General features: G+C 39.6%; 1 protein-coding gene across 34 annotated transcripts in view; it reads right to left on the bottom strand.

Moving 5' to 3' along the window:
* PTPRD (protein tyrosine phosphatase receptor type D) overlaps positions 1-26,188 on the bottom strand; it is a 1,992,390-nt gene that overhangs the window by 1,296,502 nt on the left and 669,700 nt on the right. For all 34 annotated transcript variants that reach the window (XM_053297923.1, XM_053297924.1, XM_053297928.1 and 31 more), the window contains exon 6: positions 12,433-12,476. The gene's annotated coding sequence lies outside the window, so the exon portion shown is untranslated. The remainder of the gene's footprint in view (positions 1-12,432; positions 12,477-26,188) is intronic.

The following is a 26,188-nucleotide window of genomic DNA, read 5'->3' on the forward strand; positions in this document are numbered from 1 at the left end:
AGTGGCCAGGCCAGGCTGGCCCGCTGCCGCCATTGTCTCCCATCCCTGTAGCTATCACACATGGGATTAGTGATGGGTATGTTTAGGATAATTAAATATATAGATAATGTGGGTGTTAGAGACAAAAATAAGATGAATCAGCAGATGTTCTTCATATAAGCGGGAGCCACATTCAGTATTACTTTGAAGGCTACTGAAGGCTGAAATGTTCCTTCAGTTCTATATCCCATCCCCTTGGGGGAGATCAGCTCTCCACAGATTTCCTTGTTAGAGTTCCATCCCTTACATGGTTCCTAGTGTCTTGGAACTATGTGGTTGCAAGGACAGCTATGATGCTCGAAAGAAAGAGCTATCTGAAGCAGAAGACAGAACAGTCTTGTCCTCCTATTCATCTTCAGAAATCTATAATCAGAGTCTAGGAAGAAACACACCATCATCTCTGTTTTCATTATCCTTGATGCCCCAGGTCTTCTCTTCCAATGCAGAAATATTCAAGATAAGATTCTTTACCAAGACTAACTAGATATTTTTATTTATATTTCTATTAATTTAATTTAATTTAATTTAATTTAATTTAATTTAATTTAATTTATATTTATATTAATTTAATTTAATTTAAGGGATTCCTAAACTGCATTTCACCACATTTTTCAAGGTGGTTTACAAACATAGAACAGTCACAATAACAATCTTAAAAGAGCAATTAAAAACAGCAGCACAATTAAATTCGTAAAAGGCCTGAGGGAATCAAAGTCTTCATCAAGCACTACATGGAGAGCAGCGTAGGCACCATGAGTGAATCTCACAAACTGTGTGAGCCTGAAACAGTGCGAATTGTTTTCCAACACGTTGTCACTCCTGACATTCTGTACTTACCTTCAGGCTCATTAATTGTTTCTGTTTGCTACACATTTGATTAGGAATCTTCATTCCTATTGAAAACTTTGAGTATGTCTTATGTAATAACACCCATAAATTTCCTTCAGTGAATCTAATCTAATCCCTTGGGTATTTTTTAGTCATTAAGGAGTTTTTATATTCATTGTTCTCCAAGAGTTTCAACATTGCATAATTCAAAACAAATGAAGGCCGCATCCTGAAGCCAAATGATCCATGCAATAATATTTATTTTTCATCTAATTCTTCTTTCACTCACTGATTTTTTTAAAAGTCTTTTTGCTCTTTGCTGCAATAAAATTAATCTTCAGGATTATTAACATTGTCAGGAATAATAAATATGAAGAGTTGAGATAAAATGAAAAACAGAAATAGCCTTTTATCCCTGAAAGTTCTAAATAGTTATGCATATATTGCGTGTGTTTATATGGGAGCAATCTTATCCAAGTGTCCTAATAATTTCTTCATACTGTATAATGACTTTAAGATCTGAAATTCAATTATTATGGAATAAACATTTTTATCTATTAGACAATAAGGAGGTAGGTGTGTGTTACCTGCTATATTAGCGTTCCCAGGAATGCATCAAACATATTATAGAATAAGATCTACACCTCTGCGAGCCTGTCCATCTTTTCCTCATGATACACTTGACTGGGGCACGAAGCAGAAGAATTACTTTTTGAAACTTGAGAGGAACTTGACTCTGATCCAGCTAAAATGAGTTGTGACCAAGGGCTTTTTAAACTTTACTCTAGCCCTGGGTCATTGCTAAGTACTCAAAAGATCCGGGGCACAGGCCCATTGCCCACCTCTGATAATTAAACTCAATCATATTCCCAAATAATAATTAGGTATGTCTTTTAAAGTTTCCAGCACCAGTGAAAGCAACATAGGTGGAAGGAGCAGAGAGCTAGGTGAGGCCAGGAGCTCTCTCCCATGCTCTGTGCAGGTGCCTCTGCTGCTGCACTGCCTTTCTGCAAGAGAAGGTGCCTTGGAGGAGGGAGGTGGCTGATGAGATTTGGGGCTCGGAGCAATTCACTGGGGGCCCGCAGGCCACCACCCATTGACACCCCAGCTCTAGCTGCATGGGAGTCACTTGTTTATGAGCAGCTACTGCATAATTGATAGCCAAAGTATTTGTTAGGTTAAACTTATGCTTGGAGCCAATGTTCTTGCATTTTTTTCTTTCAATAGTAGGCACACAAGCAGTCTGTATTGAGTACATGGGTGTATGGGGCTGGAGTCTTTAACTCCTTGCCTCTGCCATGGTCCTGATCTAAATTCCCCAGCTTTGCAGCTGCAAATTGCACCTAGAGGAAAGTGCCATATGATGCCAAAGGGAGTTCTCTCCCAGGCCATACAGCAGCCATGGGTGGACAATATGGGTTGGGACACAAGGGTGTGTACTAGCCCCTTACCTATTCAACCTTTGCATTAACGATTTGATAAAGTGTTTGCAGACATCTGACACACACCCACCAAAAGCCAACAAGAAAATCCCAATCCTGATGTATGCCGACGACGCAGTAATTCTATCTCAAACCAGGGTTGGGCTCAAAAGAGCGTTAGATGCCTTAGCACTTTACTGCAGAGATGAGCATCTACAGATTAATTACGACAAATCTAAAATCATGTGTTTCACCAATAAAGTTAAAAAATTTGTATGGATGCTAGATGGACACCGACTAAAACAAGTAAATCAAATCAAATACCTGGGGGTAATTTCTCAACATAATGCTGGGAAATCAGCACATATTAGTATGGTCACAGACTCGGCAAAACGCAGCACAGCAGCAATCTTAAGATTTTTCAGAACTCAGGGTGCAGGCTACATACCAGCTGCCTTAAAGCTTTATACTGCAAAGGTCATTCCGCAATTATTGTATGGCATACAACTAGGTCCATACTCAAGGTTTGACACTTTGGAAAGAACCCAATCAGGGTTCTTGAAGAATTTATTTGGTACACCAAAATGTACAGCAAATGTGACTTTAAGGACAGAGGCTGGTTTCATAAAAATTGAATCTCGGGCCTGGCTTTTGATTATTTATTTCTGGTTGAAAATACATCTGCGACCAGTTGGTTTAATTCCTGAGTTTCTTTCAGTTAGTCCCCAGCCATTATGGTGTACTACAGTAAGTACGAAGCTCACCTCTCTAGGCTTAGACCCAGCCCAACTGCTGGAATTGGGTCTAGTGAACGCGAAAAGAGTAGTGAAACAACGCTTTGTTGATATTGAGATCCAAGAAAACTGGGCTGCGCTTCCAGAGTTTGATAGAGCTATAAGAACTGATATGGATCTTTTCCCCGCAAAATATCTGTCGACAATTACTTTCTCTAAGTTTTGATGGATATTCACAAGAGTAAGGGTTAATTCCTTTCCATCCGCACTTCTAGCTGGGAGGTTTCAAGGTGTGTCTTTAGAAGAACGACACTGCCATTGTGGGTCAGGAGATACAGAAACTGTCGCACATATCCTTCTCCACTGTAATCTCCATTTGTATCCCAGGGAACGCCTTATTGCTCCTCTAATATGTAAACTGGCAGATCAATCCGATGCTAACCTTGTAAAACATCTGCTTTCAGACAAAGATGCTTTAATTTCTATTCCTGTAGCTAAGTTTAGTTATATTGCTTTTAAAAGGTATAATGGGATATCACCCCAATCTTAAATTGTATATATGTATATACATATTTTAATGTTTACTGGTTTTTACTCTCTATTTGGTCAATGACTGTAAATAAAATTACATTACATATGGGTTGGGACTACAGTAGGAGCAAAGGGTTAAAGTCCCCAAAGGGTTAAAGTTTCTATTTAGAGAACCTGCCCCCAAAAGGAGAAGTTTGGCCTTGACACAATAGTGAAATGCCCCTGCTAAGTGGACAAAGAACATTTTAAAGTGGTGGCTCTCTTATACTGGACAGGGAGAGAGCCCAGTAAAGCCCTCTTTCAGTCACTCTCTCATACACACCTTGGTATGGAAGAGTGAATTGGGGTCCACTCTTTCCCCATGCAATGGTTGCTGCCAGTGATGCTCCTTTTAGTCACACCTTGTCATCCCATTCAGCTAGAGAGAAACAGCATGCACAAAACTAAATGGTGTGTGAGTTGCTGTTGATATAGTTCTTCCTCTTCTAGATGGTCCCACAGGAGTGGGAGGAAGAAAAGGTGGAAGAGGAGCTGGTACAGACAAGAAGGAGTCATAGACTGACACCCTGATCCCTCTCCCACTCCTGGCTTCTCACAAACCTCTGGTGCTGCTGCACTGCAGATCAACACAGATCTGCAGTTCACCTGGGTGTGTGGAAGTAGCTGCATGATCCTGAGAGACCTACATCTGGGTCATAGGGACAGCTTCCCTGGGGCTGGAGATTGGTGAAAGTCGCCTCTCTGTGATGCATGCACTGTGGGAAAATGCTCTTCACCAGTTTGCAAGATCTGTGTGCTACAGGGCATTGACTCAGAATGCAGCAGCACCTGCACAGCCCCAGTGCTTTGTTGGAAGCACTGAAACTTCAGTCAGGACGCCCTCATAGCATTTTAGAGCTGCAAGTGATCTTGGAGGTCTTCTAGCCCAACCTCCCACTCAGTGTAATAACAAAAGCAAAAGTCACTACCACCTCTACTCAAACAGCAGTTCGGGGAACTGCAGTGTCTGGTGGAACCCTGCTGGTACCTGAATCATATCTGGTAGGCCTGTGCAGCCGGATGGTTCCAATAGTACTATCGGATCTGATAGTGTCACTATTAGAGTTATTTGAATTGATTCCGACTTCAGTTCCATTAACCTCTGTGTCAGAATTAATTCTCTATTGTGTTAGATTTCCGGTCAGAAATTCTGACTTAAATCAGAAATATCCCCATAGAGGTCATAAAAGTAGGGGGCGAACATAAATTGGGAATGGCTGGGTGACAGCTCTGAAATTTTGCATCAATGTAGTAGATGATGACAGGACTCAGTATTTAATTTGAAATCCATTGATCTACTCATTGATTTGTAATGCATTTTTGAAATTAAAAAAACTATTTAAAAAGCGCTATAAAAGACTTGTTTCATGGCAGAATTTTAATACTGGGTTTTAAATATTTTTAATCTTTTTAATGATTTTAATTGTAAACTGCCCAGAGACGCTAGTTTGGGGCAGTATAGAAATATTTTAAATAAATAAAATAAATAAAATAAAATAACTCCTAACTTTAAATCTGATATGATCTGACTACCCAACATCCTTAAAGGCCCCTAATTTCAATCAGATCATATATCAGATCAAATCCTTTTATATCAGATCAAATTTGACAGAATACAATATTTTGAGGGTTGTGCAGGCCTAATATCTGGTATCAGATGATAATATTCTTGCTTTCACAGCATTTCAACATTATAGGGTTGTGCAGTGAGGGTGGGAATACAAAATATAGCTTTAAAATGTAATTAACTTACTCACTTAGAAACTTTAGAACAATTTTATTTAGAGGAAGGTGGTAGGGAATGAGTAAGAGTTTTCTAAATCACTGGGAGAACACCTGGAAAAGCACAGCTTGATTTAGGATAGCTGTTCCAGGAGAAGGGTACATGCTTAATTAAACACATTTCTTAGAAAATAATTCTGCTATGATAGATAAGACAAATAAAAAGGATCTGACAAGATTGCACATTGGAGATGAATAACTAGCAGAATGAACAACAAAAAGAGCTCCTCCCTTCCTTCAAACATTGTTGTTCAAAGTCTCCAAAAGCACACGCAATTCCCATTTCATCCAGACTTTAAAAATACCTCTAGGTAATGAAATTAAAATAAATGAAAATAAATACACCAAATATATATATATTCTTCTAATTCCATATAATGGATCTTGAACAAGTGTTCATGTCAGCCAGCTTAATATCCATAATACAATAGTAGATATGCAACATAGCTCAAAACATGTGGCCACTATATCCTGAAATTTAACTTTAACAGACTGTTTCATGGCTAGAAGGAGGTCTCTAAAATTTCACTTGGGAACAGAAATAGGAATGTTTGAGAGAAGAGCCTTCCTCGTAGTGTTCACTTTTTCTTGCTTATCACTAGCCCTATTAAGAGCACATATAATCTAGCCTTCTTCACAGTCTTATTCAGATATTATGTTGTATACAGGTGTTTGTACATGTTTACAAGCTTTTGTGTGAATGACTAAACAGGAATTCATTTTAAAATTTAACCTTAGTACAGGCTCCCTCAAATACAGGGTAGAGATAGGAACTATATAATTGCATATGTATTGACCATAATATGTTGATAACAGAAGTCTCCTTCAGCTATTATGAAATGGAGAGTACAGCCTCCAAAAAAGAGGTGGAAGTCCTGCCCAGCATTCAATTACTCTTCCCTGCCAGGTGGGCACCTGGTGGTCTTCGTCTGAAGTGGTGAAGGCTGTAAGCATGTTGGAGGGCGCTTCCATGAATGCGAGGCTCAGGCACAGGAGTCTCCCACTCACAGAATTGCCCTCCTATACATTTATAGCCTTTGCAACTTCAGACAAAGGCTGTGACTGTGAGGTGCCCACTCGGCAGGGGAGAGCAATTGATAGCCGGGTGGGACTTCCATCTCTTTTTCAGAGGCTGGACTCAAGTACAGCTTCCATTTTATGACATCTGAAGGACGTCTGCTAGGTTGTACAGGCATTGAACATGATGTGTTAATAGGGTCCACATGTTGGTTGGCATCCTGAGTTACACTGTATAGCAGCCAAAGGACCACATGTGGAGCAGCTACATTTCCACTTCAGCAGTGTGGAGAGTCATGTGCATGGAGTGGCAGTTTTTACCAATCTCCCCTCCTCCTGGAAGTGCTCTGTGCAACCTGCAAAAATAATAATAAATTGACATCCCAATGCGCCCCCCCCGCACACACACACACACACACACACACACACACACCCCAGTGTGATGCTGAAGAGGGAATAAAGCCACTACATGAGTGTTTCCTTTGGCTGCATGTGTGCAGCATTAATAATAATGTCAGTTGTTATTTTAAATACATGTACAATCTGAGTATATTGTATACATATTAATACATACAACTGTTGACACATTATGTTCAGTGCACATATCGTAGCATAGTTCATATGTGTTAGGCCTGTGTAATTTTGGATCTGGAATTTTGGAAATGGTCTGATGTTTGTCATTTTGGACAATATTGTGGATGATTCTGATCTGAAATAGGACAACACATTTTGGATCAGAATGATCCAAAACACTCTCAGGGATTTGGGGAGCATTTTCTGTTAAACTTTGGCATTTTGGAGCTTCAAATCATGGGAGAAATACAAAATGGAGTTTGCATCCCCCTTCCCCCAACAAATAGTCTGAGCGGGAGCCATCTTCTGACATCTATCGGTCCACCAAGCTGCTTGCCTGCACATGCATTTATTCCTTTGTTTAGCTGATCATTTACTTACAAATTAAAATATAAAGTGGTAGATTCTTGGATGCCACATCAGTTTCCCTGATTCTCAGATGTGAGATTACTTTTTGTCACAATTCTTGGATGCAAGTACACTTTCCAGGCTAATGTAAACATTAAACAAACATCAATTAATGGTCAGATTAGCTTGCAATTAAATACAGAGTCCTGACATTCTTACCTACTTGTGTGCCAACTTTCAGAGCTCTCTGCCTAGCCATTTTTTCTGGATTTTTAAAAACCTATCCCATGTTTTATTTATTTATTTATTACATTTATGCCCCGCCCCTCCAGTACATTACTACTGGCAGTACATTACTATTCCCATAGACTTCTATACGGATTTTTGCCAAAAATTATCAGAGTTTTCCCAATAGGAGATCTGATACCATATCTGAGATCAAAATTCTGAAGAGTCCAAAGGACCCAAACCCAAAATATATGGTTTTGGATCATATTTGGATCCAATCTAAAATTTGCGATCGTTCACAGGCCTATTGTCTGTACCATGATTTTGAAGAGGCCTGAATCCAGGTTCCATTTTAAAATGGAAGCATGCATAAATATTCACATAAGAACATGCACAGACATCTGTATGGTGTATGGTGTCTGCATGCACACACAAAGTCAGTGATGTAGGCACCATTGTATGAGGGGGAACAAATGCATATTTATACTCAATTTCATATACACATCAGATACATAGTACTGGATATATTAAACAAACAGAAGGGTCAAGTCAGTTACCCTAAAATAAATAGCAAACATTCTCCATAAATACTGAGGGTATTCTCACAATCTCTGGAAAGCAGGCTAAGGGAGCTTTGCCTTCTTTCCAGTCATCATGAGAACCTGCGTGCTCGCAGGTGAGTGCTCTGCTAACTTGGGCTTCCTGATCGTGTATTGCCGTGGTGCATCATGTATTGTTGTGTATTGTCATGTATTGTTGTGTATTGTCATGGCCCAGGAGGCTACTCTAGCATGCCCCACGCACAGGGCATCCTGGAACTTCACACAGGGCATCATGGAACTTCTGGGGGCCGCATGGCCCCCTTTCCACCAGCTCCGTAACAGAGCCAAGAGTCATGAGAGCAGCCAATCCGTCTGCCCAGGGCTGCAGTAGTGATCATCTGCTAATCGTGAGACTTGCCTCGCTGTGTAAAATCTGTCAGGCTTGGAACCATTTACACTTAAACAGAAATCAAGAAGCTTTGAGCACATATCTTTTAAATGTCAGAACAAGAATTTTGCAATAGCTGTTTAGATTTATTTCATTTTTATGTAATGTCACTTGAAACATCTCACTTAACATCTCAGGTGTTACTTGAGATGGACTGTCAGTTTTCTGACTGGTAGTGCAACCGAGAGTATCCAAATGTCTGGGTCAAAAAATATTTTTTGTCTATAGAAAACAAAAAGATCTATGGGCTTCCTGTTTCAGTAGGGAAGTAAACAGAAGTACCAAGAGAAGCTGTTCAGTGTTGTGCTAAAACATGAATAGTGGAGACAGTTATACTTGCCCATGCGGTACATATTTATATATTTTGTCCCATTACTATCTCTGGTCAAATAGTTTTCACAGACTTTTGAACCATTTCAAGCCTATTTGACCAGAGATGATAGACCAACAGAAATAGATTTAGCACCATGAGCAAAAATGGTTTGTCATACATCTTTCAGCTCTATGAAAAACAAAACAGATATCTCCAGTGTCACATCACATGCATTTCTGGATAGCCAATGGAATCTTTATTCTCAGTTTACATGTGGACATGATTATATCACCATGAACTTTCTTTACAATATTAAAGATACATTTTTTAAAAGATACATTATCTGTGGAGAAAATAAGAAATTGTAAACACTCAAACCCACCTTTTTAGGGGTTAATGTTTAAACTGCTGTTTTTCAACCAAATTTTTGGTGAGTCAACCAAATTGGGAGAGTTGGTGATACTTGTCATCTACTTGATGTGTGGAAAAATGGTGGTGGGAGAACTGGATGGATATTATAGATTTTGTGAGCAGGAATGTTCTGGGCATATAATGGTGGTATGCTACTTTTATTTCTCACCTTAACTGTACAGGCGCATTGTATAATGTAAATCCAGTGGCTCTCCTGCTGACTAATGAAGCATGTGCATTAGCAGGTGTTATAGGGATGCAGGGGAACATGTCCTGGCAGTCATCTCCCAGCAGTCAACATTTTCTTAACTTGAATTGGTTCTTGGGAAATTTGTTAGCACTTCAAGTACTTCTGCACCCAGTAGCAGCCAGTGAGGACAGTGCTGGGTGTGGTGGCAAGAGGTACCTTTATCACCTGGCCCATGAGCATGCCTGGAGGCCATTTGCATTGTCAGCAACACTATGCTGACCACACAAATGGCTGCAGCTCATGTGCAAGGGCCAGATGAGTGCAGTAGGTGGGTCAGCCCCATGAGGCATACCAGGTGGTTCTGCTGCTCCCAACAGCTTCCAGGTGCCACTGGTATAGACAGGATTGTTTTTTAAAGGTACCTCTCACATCTCCCCCCACCACTGCTGCTTTCACTGGCCACCACTGCCTGCACCCAACAGATGTATGACATAAAATAAAGAAAATGCAAAGAAACCACTATCTTGTTAGGAATTAGCTGGGTGGCATTATCCTTGTTGGTCCCAACCCCATGAACCCCCCCCAGCTTTGAACTGGGGAGAATCTCCCATAAAAAAAATTTTCCCCAAAGAAGTGTAAATTGAATTGAATTGAATTCAGATTGATGGTAATATTCAGCTGAAAATATTTTCAAATAGAAATAGCACTGTAACTGTCCATTTCATCACTATTTCTGTCTTGGAAGAAACAGTCACAGAAACAAACCATGTTTCTTAGTTTCCTACGTGTATCCTTATTACATTTATTCAGCCTGCTTATTTTTTTTAACTTAAACAAAATTATAATTGCGTTTAGCTTTGCAGCAATTTGTTTCCCAAAAGTAAATTCATAGAGAACATTAGAATGACACAAATAAAAAAGGTTTTAATTTCCAAAAGCTATTAAAACACACTCCATAGCAAAATGTGGATTTGAAGTTCAAATGAAAGACAATATCTGAATACACTAATCCTCAGGGGAATTCATGGCACCTGTCAGGCACCGTAAAGGTTTTATAAATGTTGTCTTCTGCAAAGTCAACTGCAAACATCATAAGGCCTTTTGTAAATATGTCTACCAGCCTCTTTGTTTGAGCAGAAATATTGAATTTCCCAGTATTATGATTATAAACCAGAGAAGATTATTTTAGATTTTTAAAAAATATTTGATTAATAGCCTTTCACTTTTGCCATGGGATCAAGTTTCAAATCATAGATGTAAGTGTTTGAAAATATTTGACTTGCAAACACCACAATGGTCAGGAAAATTCCAACCATAAGTATTATTTACAGGTTAGCAAAGTTAAAGTGCAAACTTAAAAACAAAATATGATATGACCTCCTGAAACACAGTATTTGAAATGATCTCTTAAGGCCAGTTTTATCTATCTATCTATCTATCTATCTATCTATCTATCTATCTATCTATCTATCTATCTATCTATCTATCCATCCATCCATCCATCCATCCATCCATCTATATCTTGTTTAGCATCACCTACATTAATACAAAAATGTACATTATAGTATTTTTTAATTCTGAGAATTATAATAAAAGGACTCTATTATTGCCTTGATCTATTCTCATTTCTTTGTGTTCAGCAGTCTAGCAAATGCAAGTGCATAAGAGTTGTCCTGTCACCTATAGAAGTGCAAAAAATTGAGATTCTAGGATACATGCATTTTTAACAGTGCTTGGTATCTCACCGTAGGAACTTTGTCACTTGGTTTCTTTTTGCTTTATATGAACCTAAACTGGAGGCTCTGCTTAACTAAAAGTCTGTGTTATTCTTGTATGTGCTTGGATATCTCTGTATGAAAACAAATCAGTTTAAATGTGAATTAACAATGTGCTAGAAAACTGTTTTCTGGGTAGAGGGGCTGTGGTTTTTTATATCAACTGATCACTAAATTTGTGGAAGGGGAGGGACTGCAAATTGGATCTATTACTTCTCACAGTCTGCACCCTCTTTCAACATCTGCTCTCTTTTTGGCTCCCTGCGTCACCACAACTTTCTAGTATAGCTGCTTCTCTCTGTCACCTGCTTCCTGAACCTGTGTCCTTACATTCATGACACTGAAATTGTTCTTAATTTCTAAAACTTTTTCCTTACAATCTGGAAGTCACATTCTTTGACCTGTAAGTTATTCTACCTCCAATGCCAGCTAGGTGGCAATTGCTATAGTAACGCACTGGTAAAATATACAGCATTCCACATATATTCCAGATATATTTCCCTTTATTTACCTACCTCCCAGGTCTAGCTTTTCGAGGCCTAGCTCTAAAAACAGAGCATGAGAATGTGTCCTGGAAATCCCTGGCACAACTTGTACTCTGCACACATACTTTCTTTCAGCTTTTTGTCTCAATTTCCCATCAGCTACCCTCAGTAAAAAATGGACACTGCCATATCCTTCTGTCATTACATCCTGCACTTGTATCCATGGATTCTACACCTTGGGCAGGATTCAAACTGTGTTCCTTGAAATCAATTAACTAACCTGTCTAAGTGACTTCAATTTATTTAGTAATTACCAACTTAGTCTAGATCCTTTCCATTGTAAAGACTCAGTGGGTGGCATGCACAGTTTACCTTACTCTGGAACGAGGAGTCTTACTCCAGAGCAGTGACTCCTCTCTGTGTTCCACTGACCATGTTGCACCCACGGTCAGACTCCATACTGCATTCCACTGTCTGGAGCGCAATATGCTTTAGGAATTTATATTTATTGACTATAGATCCCAATGTTGCAACAGGCATTGTTATTTCTCTTCAGACGTATGACTACTGAGTTTTCAAACAACACAAAAAACATGTGCGTTAGAGCTTGGTACATTTAAAAAAATACTTTCTGCATACTGTAGCTACATCAAAATTACATTTTATATATGTGTGTATGCTATATTCACACACAGCCATACTTAAACATATCAAATTGGGTTACTTACTCTTCTCCAAGGCACATCCTGTTGTTGTGTCTCAGGACAGAGAGCTAGAACAAAAGAGTGAAATATTTCCGATCAGAATTGGATAGTTGAAATATTTGCATAATATTTTCTTCCTTTATTCATAACATTATCTTATCATTTTTAAAAGTTACAAAAAATCTAGTGGTATTTCTGAAACTAATGAACTCAACTCCACCCTGCATTCATTAGAGTTCAGATGAACCCTAATGAAATATTAAAAAACCATGAAAATAGTTGCACTTGTAGATATTCCTGTAAGTGTCCCACGCCTTTCTCCTCTGCTGTTTTGTAATTTGATACAGCCATGGCTGTATCTGCAGATATTATGCAGCACTCATGTCCAACACAACTTGTGAGATCCACTTTGGGCACATTAGGCCAATTGTACAACAGAATATCCATCTCATATATCAACATACGGTTTACCCAAATCTCACATGGCGTGCAGTTCTTAAGGACACAGAGTGACCATTCATGACAATGGGAAGAAATACGATTGTTATTAATCATTATCATGCATATTTATATATCACTTTTCAATAAATGTTCTCAAAGCGGTTTACATAGAAATATGGTAACAGTTCTAGTGCTATGACCTGATCATTCCAGCTGCTTCTGTTTCTGCAGCAACAGCTCCACCAATTGCTCTGTGTCCTTAACAACTATTATGGCATATTACGTCAACCAGTGTCCTCCTTTAAACAGATGCCATTCCTCATAGGTTGCTTCTTTAATAGCAGTGACTTAGCTGCAGTTGCACTTGTTCATCACAGAGAAACTTGGAAAAAAAGACTGCAGGAAAAGACGTTATCAGGAGATTTGATTCTATCCATGCAGGCTAAAATTGAGACTGTGAGGCTATTCTCACGATGGCGGAAAACTGGGCTAAGGGAGCCTAGCCCAGCCTCCCCCCACATTGTGAAAACCACTGGGCGTGCGGGCAAGCCCAGTGGTTCAGTGGCGGCTAGCCCACCAAAGTAGCCCTCCCCTTAAACAAGGTTAGCAGAGCAAGCGCTCTGCCACCCCCGTTTACTCATTCATGAGTCACTATGGCGCACCTCCACGCCAAGTTGACTCATGAGGAGAACCCCAACTGAGAGGCTACAACAAGCCCCCAATCCTCAGGGGTCTTCCCAGAATGCCCTGCTCAATTGTGCAGTGCATTCTGGGATTTATGGGGGCTGGGCAGCCCCTGATCTCCACAGCCCAAACCAGCTCCATGATGGAGCTGGTGATTGTGTGGGCGGCCAAATTGGCCGCCCAGGACTCAACTGCTGCTCGTGTGTGGGAGTCATCCTCAGGGGTCTCCCTGCCAAACCCCTCCCAGCTCTACATACTGATTGTGTGTAGAGCCTCAATGGTTTCCTATCACTTTCTAGGGTTAATTAACTTTGTATAATTAGAAGAATCTTGCTATCACCGGTCACTGCTGTTCTGAATTGTTACTGTACTTATCTTATATACATTTAAGCTTTATGGAGAACTGTCCCAGTTCTGTCTGAACCCTCTTCAAACATATATTAAATGCACAAAAAACTGTGTACAGTGTACACATGTACAGATCTATTCACAGGGTATGCTGAACACATATATGGCACTTTCTATTTGTAACATGCATTTGAGGACAGGTTCCCAGGTTCACTTTTAAAACGAACTTATGTATATTCACACAAAAACATGTACATATGCTAGATACCTTAATGCGCGCATGTATACACACACACACACACACACACACACACTAAACAATGAAAATAAAAGCCTAACCTTAAGCAGATAATATCTATAGTTGGAAAACTATTTTCTGTATCTAATCTTATGTATGCCATTTTAGCAGCTTGGATATAGAATCTATGACCAAGATACTAAAAAGAACAAGTAAAAGTTTAAAAAGATTGTTACTAACAGAACAAGTAAAAGTAAAAAAAGGTTAACATTTTGGGGGGAAATCAGGAATCTGTTAATGACTGTATTTTAAAGAAATTAATTGACATCTAAATTTGATATAAGAATGTGCAAGTTTTGGTACTCACAAAATCACTTTTAATTTTGCAAAAATATTAAAAGTATTTCTCATTGATGATGTTGTGAGAATTTTAAGGCAGCACAGAAATATAGATTTTTTAAAAAGAAGGATGCCGATTTTTAAAATGTCTTTGCAGTTCACCTTTAAGTATAGTGACTTGATCTTGTCACTTGTCAAATATGTCAAAATGTCTCTCGCTGGGTTTGTTGATCAATATCTATATGGAACACACTGAAGAGTGTACAACATGTCTTGCATTAATTCTGTAACTATATTTCTAGATGAAAAATCGTTGGAAATGGAAGATAGTTCTAGCAAATTATTTTGCCCACATTCCTTTTAAATTAAAAGCATCTGCAAGATCAGCTGAAGGACTAGGGAAACTTATTAAAGCAGTGATCATCAAGCACAGAAGAGAAAATGGGAGGTGTGAAAGGGAGTTAAAGTGACACTGGCAATCCTAATCAATACTTACCACTTTTTGCCTCATCATTCACTGATGATGAAATTATTTTTTGAGTCACTCATATGCTTCCTTTCAGACTGGTATTTACCCATATACTTGAGAATAACAGGGTTTGTTTATTAGAACAAACAGTATTTTTGCTGCTAACTGGGAACAAGGGCCCTTTTAAAGTGGTGGCTCTCTTATATTTACCAGGGGCAGAGCAACTATTCGTTCCAAAATAGTATGCCTCCAGTGGCTGTTGAGTTCTCCTTTGTGTCTTTGTTTAGAATTGTGAGTTCCTTTGGACCAAGGAACCAACACTTCTCTCTATCTCTCTCTCCCTACTTTCCTTAAAGAAAATAAGCTTATGAGATCACTCGGCAGGTAGGGGTGTGTGTGTGTGTGTGTGTGTCTGTCCCATTTCACAATGCCTGGACCAATATGAATCAAATTTGCTACAGCTGTAGGGACACATAGGAATGGCTCAAGGGCAAAGCTTGTGATGATATTATTCATCCCAAGTCAAGATGGTGGGTGCGTAAATGTTTGAGGATTTAACCTGTGAACTACCTAGCCGCTTCGAACCAAATTTGCTACAGGTGTAGGGAAACACAGGAATCATGGCTTAAGCACGTAGTTTATGACGATGTCATCAACCCCAATTCAAGATGGCAAACTTGTGAATACTGAAGGCTGAAGTGGATTATCTTGTGAGGATTATAATTCTAGTGAAAGTAAAGTAGCCAGATTAGTTCTTATCAGAACAAGTTGATATGTCAGCGATGCAATAAACATATTAACTCCAAAATCTCAACAAAAGGTCTTGTATTGTGCAAAGAAAAACTAAAAGTTGGTAAACATAAAACCATAAGGCATTTTGGTGTGACACACCATCCTCAGTAAAAACAAATGAGCACAAATGAGAACTTCGGTTCCCCAGCTGTTAAATTCCTTGGACCTGATAACACACAGTTCCATGACTGGCAGAGAGATAATGAGCAAGGGTGGGGGAGAGGGTAGGGGGAACACCTGAATCTTCTCAGAGGCTAAAAAACATCATGGCATCAGCCAGCGACTCCTGGGCATAAATGTCTCTCTATAAATAATGCTTCTTAAATAATGATTTCCCTTAATTAATTAATCAATTAATTAGATCGAATAATTTATTTACTTACTTACTTGCTCGCTTACTTAATTAATTAATTAATTCCCTTGATTTCCCTTCTTTGTAGCTTCCCTTTCAATCCCCAAAATAGATATTTTAGTGAGCACAATTTGGCCTTCATGCTTAATCCTCATATGCAATGACCAGGGTTTCATTCTCTTTGCACAGTGCCTCATATCTGCCAGAGGTTCTTTATATCTATCTTTCAGTGACCTACCAGATCCCCCAATATAGAATGAAGTGCAACTTAAGCATTGCATTTTATATATTGTACCTTTCTTTCTACAGTTCCCTTCTTCCTGATCACAAAATTTCACAATCTTGTACATCACATCTCCTATCATACAATCTAGAGTTAACTAACAATTGTTTAAATGTCTTTGGTGCTGTGCAAACCACATTCACCTTAATTCCCTGTCTTTCCAAGATACTCTGGGTTTGCCATGTAAATCTATCAGTAATAAATGGTATTTTAAGTACCAGCAAACCTTTAATGAATCTAGCTCTTTTCCAACTCTTTAAAACAGGCAATTCATACCCATTCTTCCTAATTAGGTTTTCAGCTTTCTCTCTAGATTCCTTTTGATGTTCAGCTGTGAATACATCCTCTGCTCTCTTTATCACATTTTTCATAGTTTGTATTTTTACTATTGTGGGGTGTGTGCTGATTGATTCTTTAATAAAATGTCCATTTTGACTGATTTTCTATACCATTTGGCATCTAAATGATTATCTCTTGATTTAATTTCCATGTCTAGAAAAGAAAGCCAGCCCTCCTCACTTGGTTTTCCTCACTTGGTTTTTCCCTTTGTGAGTCTTATACTCCCTCCCATATTCAAGTTCTCAAATATTTCATCTGCCTTTTTTTCAGTAGTAGTAACAATAATTGAATCATCTATGTACCTTTTATACAGAATTACATCAGAATTGATGCTCCTTCTCTCTATCCGAACAACTTGTTTTGCAATCTAAATGGCTTTGTGAATTCTTAAAATGGAAAAATGGCGTATAAATATTGTATAAATAAGTAAATGTTCCTAATAAGCTGATTTATGCATAAGAAAGTTTCACATATCTTTTCATTTTACAAGTCCTCTCTTTATTGCTTCCCAGTTGATGGGTAGAATTCAAGGATCTTGATATCAGAATGAAAAGGTGAAATAGATTAAATGAAATATATGGGATAATGATGATAGTCAATCTTTCTCTATGATACTGATCATGCATAACTAAAATACAAAATAAGCCTTTGAGTTCTTCTGTCTAATTTGTAGGAAGAGGTCTCCATTTTTAGCTCTGTTTTCTGAAGTACAAGCAATACAAAGAAGTACAAGGAAGTGCAAGTACAAGTACAAGATTTGCAGAGCAAGCTGCTTGCTCATGTGCAGGGAAAGCAGTTCAAGCCTGCTCTCCCTGCAAACCTCCTGCAGGATCTCCACAATGCTTGTGTGGCCAGCTTTAAAGAATCAATTAATTGAAAACAAAGAATACCTTTTATTAAAAATAGAAGGCTACAAGTTAGAAGTGGTAGTTGGCTATCTCCTAGAGGACCAAAGGCAGAGACTCCTACTACAAGATGTTGGTCCTAAAGCTTGAAAGGATCCTAGTGTAGAGAGAGATGGTGGTATAGACAAAACAAAGGAAGAGATAATGTTGCAGTTAATATACCTGTCCTAAATTCTGCACGGCTAGTGAGTGCTGATTTCAAGTTTGTTTTTCTCCTCTCTCTGATTGGAAGGAGGATAGACTTTGCCATGAGGAAGCAAAGGTTGTAGGTGTGGATACTTGGCAGTTCAGACACAAGCACAAGGAATCACACTGATTCTCTTCAGGGATCCTTCAACCTTTTAGAAATCTTTAGCTGATCTTGTGGCTTGTGGAGGTTTCCACAAGATTGGGAGAAAGCATGTAAAGCATGTACATTGCACAGGGTCTATCTCTGTCACACACACACACACACACACACACACACCATGCACATTGAGGGGAGAAGGGAAATTCTTAATATGTATTCTTTGCCTTAGTCCAGGGCTGTTCAACTTGCTCAGCAATGTTGGCCTACGAGCTCTCATAATCTCTGGCTATTGGCCACTGTGGCTGGAGATTATGGGAGTTGTAGTCCAAAAACAGCTGGGGGACCAAAGTTGAGCAGGCCTGCCCTAGATGCAGGGCTAGGCAGATGCCCATGTTAACCAACCCTCAATAGCTGCAAACAAAAGGCTAGATTGGGTTTATCCTTTTATAGCAGGTAATGCCCTGCTACTCCATTTAGGTATTTGAACAGACAAAAGGCAGGTTTGTTCGTTTGTTTTCTTGACTCTGACCCAGCCCTGGCCCCCTCCTTGATTCTGAACCCGACTTTTGGAGGGATCCAAAGAACTCCAAACCAAGATTTGTAGGTCAGGTCAAATCAGGTCCAACCCAATCCTGAAATTTAGGTCTGTGGAAAGGCCTAATATCCGGGCCTTTCCTATAGCAGGACAGCTGAACTGGTGTCAATATTTTTACCACTCCAGAGCATTCTCAATCTTTTTGTTTATGGCTCTGCAGGTCATGTTTTTATCTGGGGCAGCAATAAAGTAATAACAGATGGTCCACACACCATCTTCTGCACCACACTATGGCTGTGAGTAATTCATGTAGTTACAGAAGAAAATGTTTTGAGGATTTCCAAACAGCATAAAACAAACTGATGATAAATTATTCACCTTAGTTTCATTAAATCATTTAGCTGTGCTCTGTATTTCTATTTCCCCCCACCCTTCAAAAATGGTCCACTTTTGCTTTTGCCCATTGCTTTACAGGGGCACAGACAGAAGAAGAGTTTGAGGATCAACTCCTCAAAATTCTGGGTGAGGAGGAGGAAAGAGACTTCAGGAGAAAAATATGTTTGAGAGCAGTTCAGTAAGATGAGGGGGGATCTTGTCAAATGCTTAGGGAGGGAATCTGTACCCTGCTTATATGTCTAGGTTGCATATGCACAAACAACAAAGAGCAATAGGGATACTCATATTGACTGTGTCACAAAATAATGGTATTCCTCAAGAAACAAATATTATTTTCAGCTGTTATTTGTATTTTACATGTATTATATCAAATGATGATTTATTGACATTAATAATTGCTTCTTTCCCTTCCTTCAAGAAGTCCAGAATGACATACATGAGAAATGGCTGACTTGAAATGGGCTGTTTCGAGTGTTTTCCGCTCAAAACAGAGCACCCTTTAAATAAAGGGCCTGTTGCAAGCTCAGAGCAGAACAACCCCCATTTCGAAATGTTTCAACATTCTGAGTGCCATTTTGGATGCCTGTTTCCCCCTTGCTGACTGGTTTTCTGGCACTGGCTTCTGATTCCCTTGCTTCTTGGTTGGCTTATCATACAAATCAAGTGTTGTCATGGGCAACTGTGCCCCTATTGGCTGTTGGAGAAGGGAGGAACACTTCTGGAGGGAATTTCAAAATGTACTCAAAAGGGACTGGGAAGCAGAGAGAGTCTTCATAGTCTCTTGAAGAGGATACAACAGGAGAGGAGGAAGGAATCAAGGAAGGTTTGGTTTTTGTGGTTTTCTTTTCTCAGGGCTAAGTACAGGTGAAACTCGGAAAATTAGAATATCGTGCAAAAGTCCATTAATTTCAGTAATGCAAATTAAAAGGTGAAACTGATATATGAGACAGACGCATTACATGCAAAGCGAGATAAGTCAAGCCTTAATTTGTTATAATTGTGATGATCATGGCGTACAGCTCATGAAAACCCCAAATCCACAATCTCAGAAAATTAGAATATTACATGGAACCAAGAAGACAAGGATTGAAGAATAGAACAATATCGGACCTCTGAAAAGTATAAGCATGCATATGTATTCAGTACTTGGTTTGGGCCCCTTTTGCAGCAATTACGGCCTCAATGCGGCGTGGCATGGATGCTATCAGCGTGTGGCACTGATGAGGTGTTATGGAAGACAAGGATGCTTCATTAGCGGCCTTCAGCTCTTCTGCATTGTTTGGTCTCATGTCTCTCATCCTTCTCTTGGCAATGCCCCATAGATTCTCTATGGGGTCAGGTCAGGCGAGTTTGCTGGCCAATCAAGCACAGTACACTGTATACTTTTCGGAGGTCCGATATTGTTCTATTCTACAATCCTTGTCTTCTTGGTTCCATGTAATATTCTAATTTTCTGGGATTGTGGATTTGGGGTTTTCATGAGCTGTACGCCATGATCATCACAATTATAACAAATCAAGGCTTGACTTATCTCGCTTTGCATGTAATGCGTCTGTCTCATATATCAGTTTCACCTTTTAATTTTCATTACTGAAATTAATGGACTTTTGCACAATATTCTAATTTTCTGAGTTTCACCTGTATAATATGCTGTGCTATTGTTGCTATAACTATCTGATTTTGCTGGATGTCAGATTTACAAAGGCAGAACTTGGGTGCCTCCCTTCCCTGAGTTGTGCTTCGGTTTGTTTGTGAGATAATGTTGTGGAAAGAAATGGACAGTGGCAGTACTATCTCCCTCCCTCCCTCCCTCTCATATTTCTTGGTGATTGCTAGGGTGAGTTCCATGTCTGGTGGTTCCCCATTGTTCCCTATGTGGGTTCCCCATTGTTCCCCAGTGGTTCCCCATTGTTCCCTATGGCTGAAACACTTGAAATGTTTCAAGTTTGTTCCCTCAAAACAACCAGTGGGACCACTTGTTTCAACAGAACATTTCAGCCATTCGTGTTCTGTTTCAAGCTTGAAACAGAATTTTCATGCACATTCCTACAATTGACCTAAGGCCATACAGTCAGTTTCATGGCCTTCAATGGGTCTTTTTGAACTTAAGTATTCTGGTTTCATTTCAACACTATCTACATTACACTGGCTGTTCATTTAAAAACCAACTGTTCTATTTATCAGCATTCTTCAACACCCTCAGTTTTATGGCTACATAAAGAGGTATGCTCACATAAGCTGCTAAAACCAAGAAAGTCTTATCTTATTTTGTTACAGAGGACTCTATAAGACCGTACAGAGTGCTGTTAAATCATGTACTTGCTTAAACATCAGAAGACTTTGTCTGACATCCTGACTAATTTTGGTCTTGCATAATGAGCAAAGTTGTATGAGCACAAAGATACCACATACTTGTGCTAAAATTGGGTTTTGTGGAATTGTGCTATTTGCTGTAGCACTTTTGTGCAAATGTTTTTTGGGGGTTTTTTTAGAACAAATGAGGCATGCCACAGGTTGCACAACTGTTGCATAAGCACAAGCATGCTTGTGGGAGCAGAACACTAGACTGTAACATGGTAAGGCCCAGGCTTAGCACAACTAGCTAGCGGCAACAGCTTTACAGGAGCACAAAATCCTTCTGCAAACTCTTTGTTATTCAGGATGCCAGCCTTTGTATTTGGAGCCACTTAGTATAGATATAAGCATTGTGTATATTTATTTGGCTGCAACATGAGCTAATCAATGTACAATATTTACTTTCAGAAGTACTGTGATAGAAATACTGGAATTGGAATTGGGGGGAAACCACACACCAAAAAACAACCAAAACCCCCCACAAAAAACCATCAGCCAAAGAACCCTCTCATCAAAATTAAACCTCTCTTGAAAATACACTCAATTACTATCAAAGGGCTTAAAGTATTTAACCTTTAAAGTAAGAGTGTTTGCCTGGTATTGATTTATCAGGAATTACAAGCTAAGAAAACATGCTGTGTTTCAGTTTGTTGATTACCTTCAAGGATATTCTTCTTTACAAAGGCCATCTAGCTGGGGAATACTTAATTCCTTGGAACAGCTTGTCAATTATAGGCAAATATACACAGTGAAGAAAAACAAGGAGGAACTAGGGGAAAGTTAACTAGAGAGTTATTTTGAATATCAAATTCTTTCTAACAGAACTGAGCATAGAAGGACACGAGATGCCAAACTGAAAGGATACTTTACATATTCTTGAATTAATAGAAGACACCCAGAAGAATGCATTTTACAGGAAGCATTGATAGTATTTCCATTCTAAAATAAGCATACTTTGCAAAAATGCAATTCTAAAATTTCTACAATTATATTTCTCTTTTATGAAAACAACTATTCAAAACCTATAATAATAGACAAAGGAAGCTGCTTACAAGGCATATCATACATTGAATTTCATACATATCACATATTGTATTTCACAATGGACATGAATTCAATAAAACTGAGATTTTAAAAGAATAAAATAAATGCTTCTTAACTAAATCTAGCATCTTAATGTGTGGTTCTGTATTAAGAAGATTCATTTCAAATGCTAAAATAATGAATAAATGCAACATATGTTGGCAAAAATGAGCATCAGATTGCATATGGTAGATGATAAGCCATGATGCCCCAATTGAATGGCAAGGAAATAACATTCTTACATCAGCCATGTAAAGAGCAGCACATATTCCCTACGTTGGTGTGCAGACCACCCTCTTAAGTATTTGAGGAGTTCCCCCCTCCTTCCCCCACCAAACCTAAAAACTCATATCTCCTCCTGCAAAAAAAGCATATTTCCCACTGGAAAAACAACTGAAGAGTTGCTTGTGTTTTCTGTGCATCTGCACCTCTGCCTTAAGAAAATAATACTTAGTATTTTACTTTATTGTCCCAGTGCCAATTTTCTCATCTTCATTTGTGAAGCCATAAACATAAACATTTAATTAGCATATCCCTCCCATACTGGTAACACTTCATGCCTCCTGCAATACTGCTGCAAGCCAATACTGTAACCAAGATAGCAGCCAAGTTAACTTGCAACGACAATAGTGTTGGAATTATGAGCTGACTGATATTAGTTTATAAAAAAGAGTATTACCAGTGCTCATATCTGAATGACTTTGAATACATGTAGGCAGTCTGTATTAGTTCTGGCAGATGCATTGCATCTTCAGGTAATAACAGGGCAATTATTGCCCCTCCTAACTGAGCACAGAAACACCTTTTAAAGTGGCGATTCTCTTATATTTAGCAGGGGGAGAGCAACTGGTCCTATCCAGCCCCAGCACAGCATCCCTTCAGTGGCTATTGCTGGTGTCTACCTTATGTTTCTTTTTAGATTGTGAGCCCTTTGGGGACAGGGGGCCATCTTATTTATGTATTATTTATTTTTCTATGTAAACAGCTTTGTGAACTTTGGTTGGAGAGTGATATATAAATAATCATTGTAGTAGTATTCATAGTAGGGCAATGGCATAATATTATCAGTCCACTGTAGTGATATTAGCACATTATCATGCTGTGCCATCAGCAAATTACATGGGAAGGGAGTCGCTACCTTTTATTTCTTCATAATTTCCACGGAGGCTAATCTTCTCAGTGCAAGTCATGTAATGTGCAGCATTATGGAAGACACATATCTACTGATAATACAGTAAGGAGGGATGTGCACAAATTGAGTTTTTTTATTTGATTTGTGCCCCAGACAAATCACCCCTGATTTGTTTTGTATCCAAATCTACCCCCTCAAAATCACCCCAGATTTGATTTGTATTTGCTTTGATCTGATTCGGATCTGGACTGATTAGCACCACTTAACAAAGTCCTAGGGGCACCAAATGTGGGTGGTGGGTAGGTCCCCATGGGTGCCACCTACCACCCAAATTTCAAGGCAGTGGGACCCTTGGTTGATATTTAATGATTTTTTTTAGTTTTTAATGATTTTGAACATTTCCACCATGGGAAACAATGGGGATTCGAAGTTGCCATATCCTAACCCTAACACGGATCCCCAGCTTTCAGTTTTTTTTAAAAAGCTAAGCTCTAGCCCTTGTAGAAGTGGAGTTATGGAGCAAAATGTGCGGTCATTATTTTTCAAGTGTTTGGATTCTTTGGTGTATAATAACCTTTCCTCATAAAAAAGTTTTATGGGGACTTCAATGTCCACTTCAGGACCAGGTTGTCTGGAGCAGCTCAGGAGTTCACAGCAGCCATGACAACTATGGGCCTATCCCAAGTGGTCTCCGGGCTGACACATACTGCTGGTCACACGCTTGATCTGGTCTTCCACTCTGATCAGGGTGGTGTTCCATGGGTAGGGACTCGTATGATTTCCCCATTGTCATGGACAGACCACCATCTGGTTAAGGTTGGACTTACAGTTATGTCCCACCTCTGCAAGGGTGAGGGGCCTAATACAATGGCCTGTCCAAGAAGATTATTGGATACAATAAGATTCCAAGAAGCCTTGGTTGGATTTAATGCTGGCTCAGTCGACGATCCAGTTGATGCTCTGGTAGAAAATTGGAATAGTCAACTTACCTCCCAAGGTGGCCTCCCAGCTCCTTGCGGTCTTGGAAGAAACTGATTATCTAGACCCATTTCAAGCTGGTTTTCGGGTGGGCCACAGGGTGGAGACTGCCTTGGTCAGCCTGATGGATGATCTCCAATTAGGACTTGACAGAGGAAGTGTGACTCTGTTGGTCCTTTTGGATCTCTCAGCAGCTTTCAGTACTATTGACCATAGTATCCTTCTGGAACGTCTGAGGGAGTTGGGTGTAGGAAGCATTGCTTTGCAGTGGTTCCACTCCTATCTCTCAGGCAGATTCCATATGGTGTTGCTTGGAGACTGCTGCTCTTCAAAACATGGTGTCCCTCAGGGCTCTTCAAAACTTGGGATCCCTCAAGACTGCTGCTCTTCAAAACTTGGGGTCCTTCAGGGCTCCATATTGTCTCCAATGCTTTTTAACATCTACATGAAACCGCTGGGAGAAATCATCCAGGTGCTGGGTGCTATCAGTACGCTGATGACAACTAAACCTATTTCTCCATGTCAACTTCATCAGGAGAAGGCATATCCTCCCCAAATGCCTGCCTGGATATGGTAATGGGCTGGATGAGAGATAACAAACTGAGACTGAATCCAGACAAGACAGAAGTACTTGTGTGGGGTCGTTACTCAGGAAATGATATTGACCTGCCTGTTCTAGTTGGGGTCACACTTCCTCAGAAGGAACAGGTATGCAGTTTGGGAGTGCTTCTGGATTCACGCCACTCCCTGGTTTCTCAGGTTGAGGCAGTGTCTAGAAGTGCTTTTTATCAGTTTCGGTTGATACGCCAGCTGCATCCGTTTCTTGAGATTCATGACCTCAGAACAGTAGTACATTTACTGGTAACCTCCAGACTTGATTATTGCAATGTGCTCTATGTGGGACTGCATTTGTACCTAGTCCGGAAACTACAATTAGTCTCTTCTTTTCTTGTATTTATGCTGGCCTTGGGCCGAAATAAACAAATACAATTACAATACAATTAGTACAGAACGCAGCAGCCAGGTTGGTCTCCGGGTTATCTCGAAGAAACCATATTACTCCTATATTACAGGAGTGTCGTAAATCTGTTAGCTCAGCTAACCCAACAGGATTTACAACCCCCTTCAGTACTCCCCCTGTGAGTTAACCGAAAGTAGCAGCGAAGCTACACAAAGGAAAATAAAAGGCTCACATAGAAAATAGTAAAATGAATTAAGTCCCCTGAACTGAACTAGGTACCCCCCTCTAACAATAACTGAGTAATAACTGAAAAGAAAACACAGATCAAGGAATGAAAAAAGAACGAAGAACACAAGAACAAGGAATTAATGGAGCAAAGCAGGAAAGCATAAACAAGGGCAAACTGGAACTCGGAAAAGTTGGGAATTCAAAATAGCACACGGTCTGCAGTCAGCGAAAGTTGCTAACAGCATCTGAGCAATTGAGAGACTGCTAAATATATATGGCTCAAGAGAACCAGCAGCCAATCAGGCTTCCATGAGTCAGCACTTCTGCTTCCTCTCTTGTGATCTCCTGCACCTGCGTGACTCCCATTGAGCTTTCCTCTTGAGATGTCTTCTCAAGACAGGTGAAATCCCAGCCTCCTCCTCATCAGAAATCATGTCTGGCAGCTGTTCCGAATCCTCAGCTCCAGAGTCTGGTCTCCCTACCAAATCCTGTTGCTGTGCCTCTGAGTCTCACTAGCAGGCAAATCCTCCCATTCCTGCTCTGACTCTTCTGAGTCAGAAGTCTGAGCCATGACACAGAGTTACAGTGGCTGCCAATAGGTTTCTGGGCAAAATACAAAGTGCTGGTTATAAC

Source organism: Hemicordylus capensis, chromosome 2 (assembly GCF_027244095.1).
Source record: "Hemicordylus capensis ecotype Gifberg chromosome 2, rHemCap1.1.pri, whole genome shotgun sequence".
NCBI lineage: Eukaryota > Metazoa > Chordata > Lepidosauria > Squamata > Cordylidae > Hemicordylus > Hemicordylus capensis.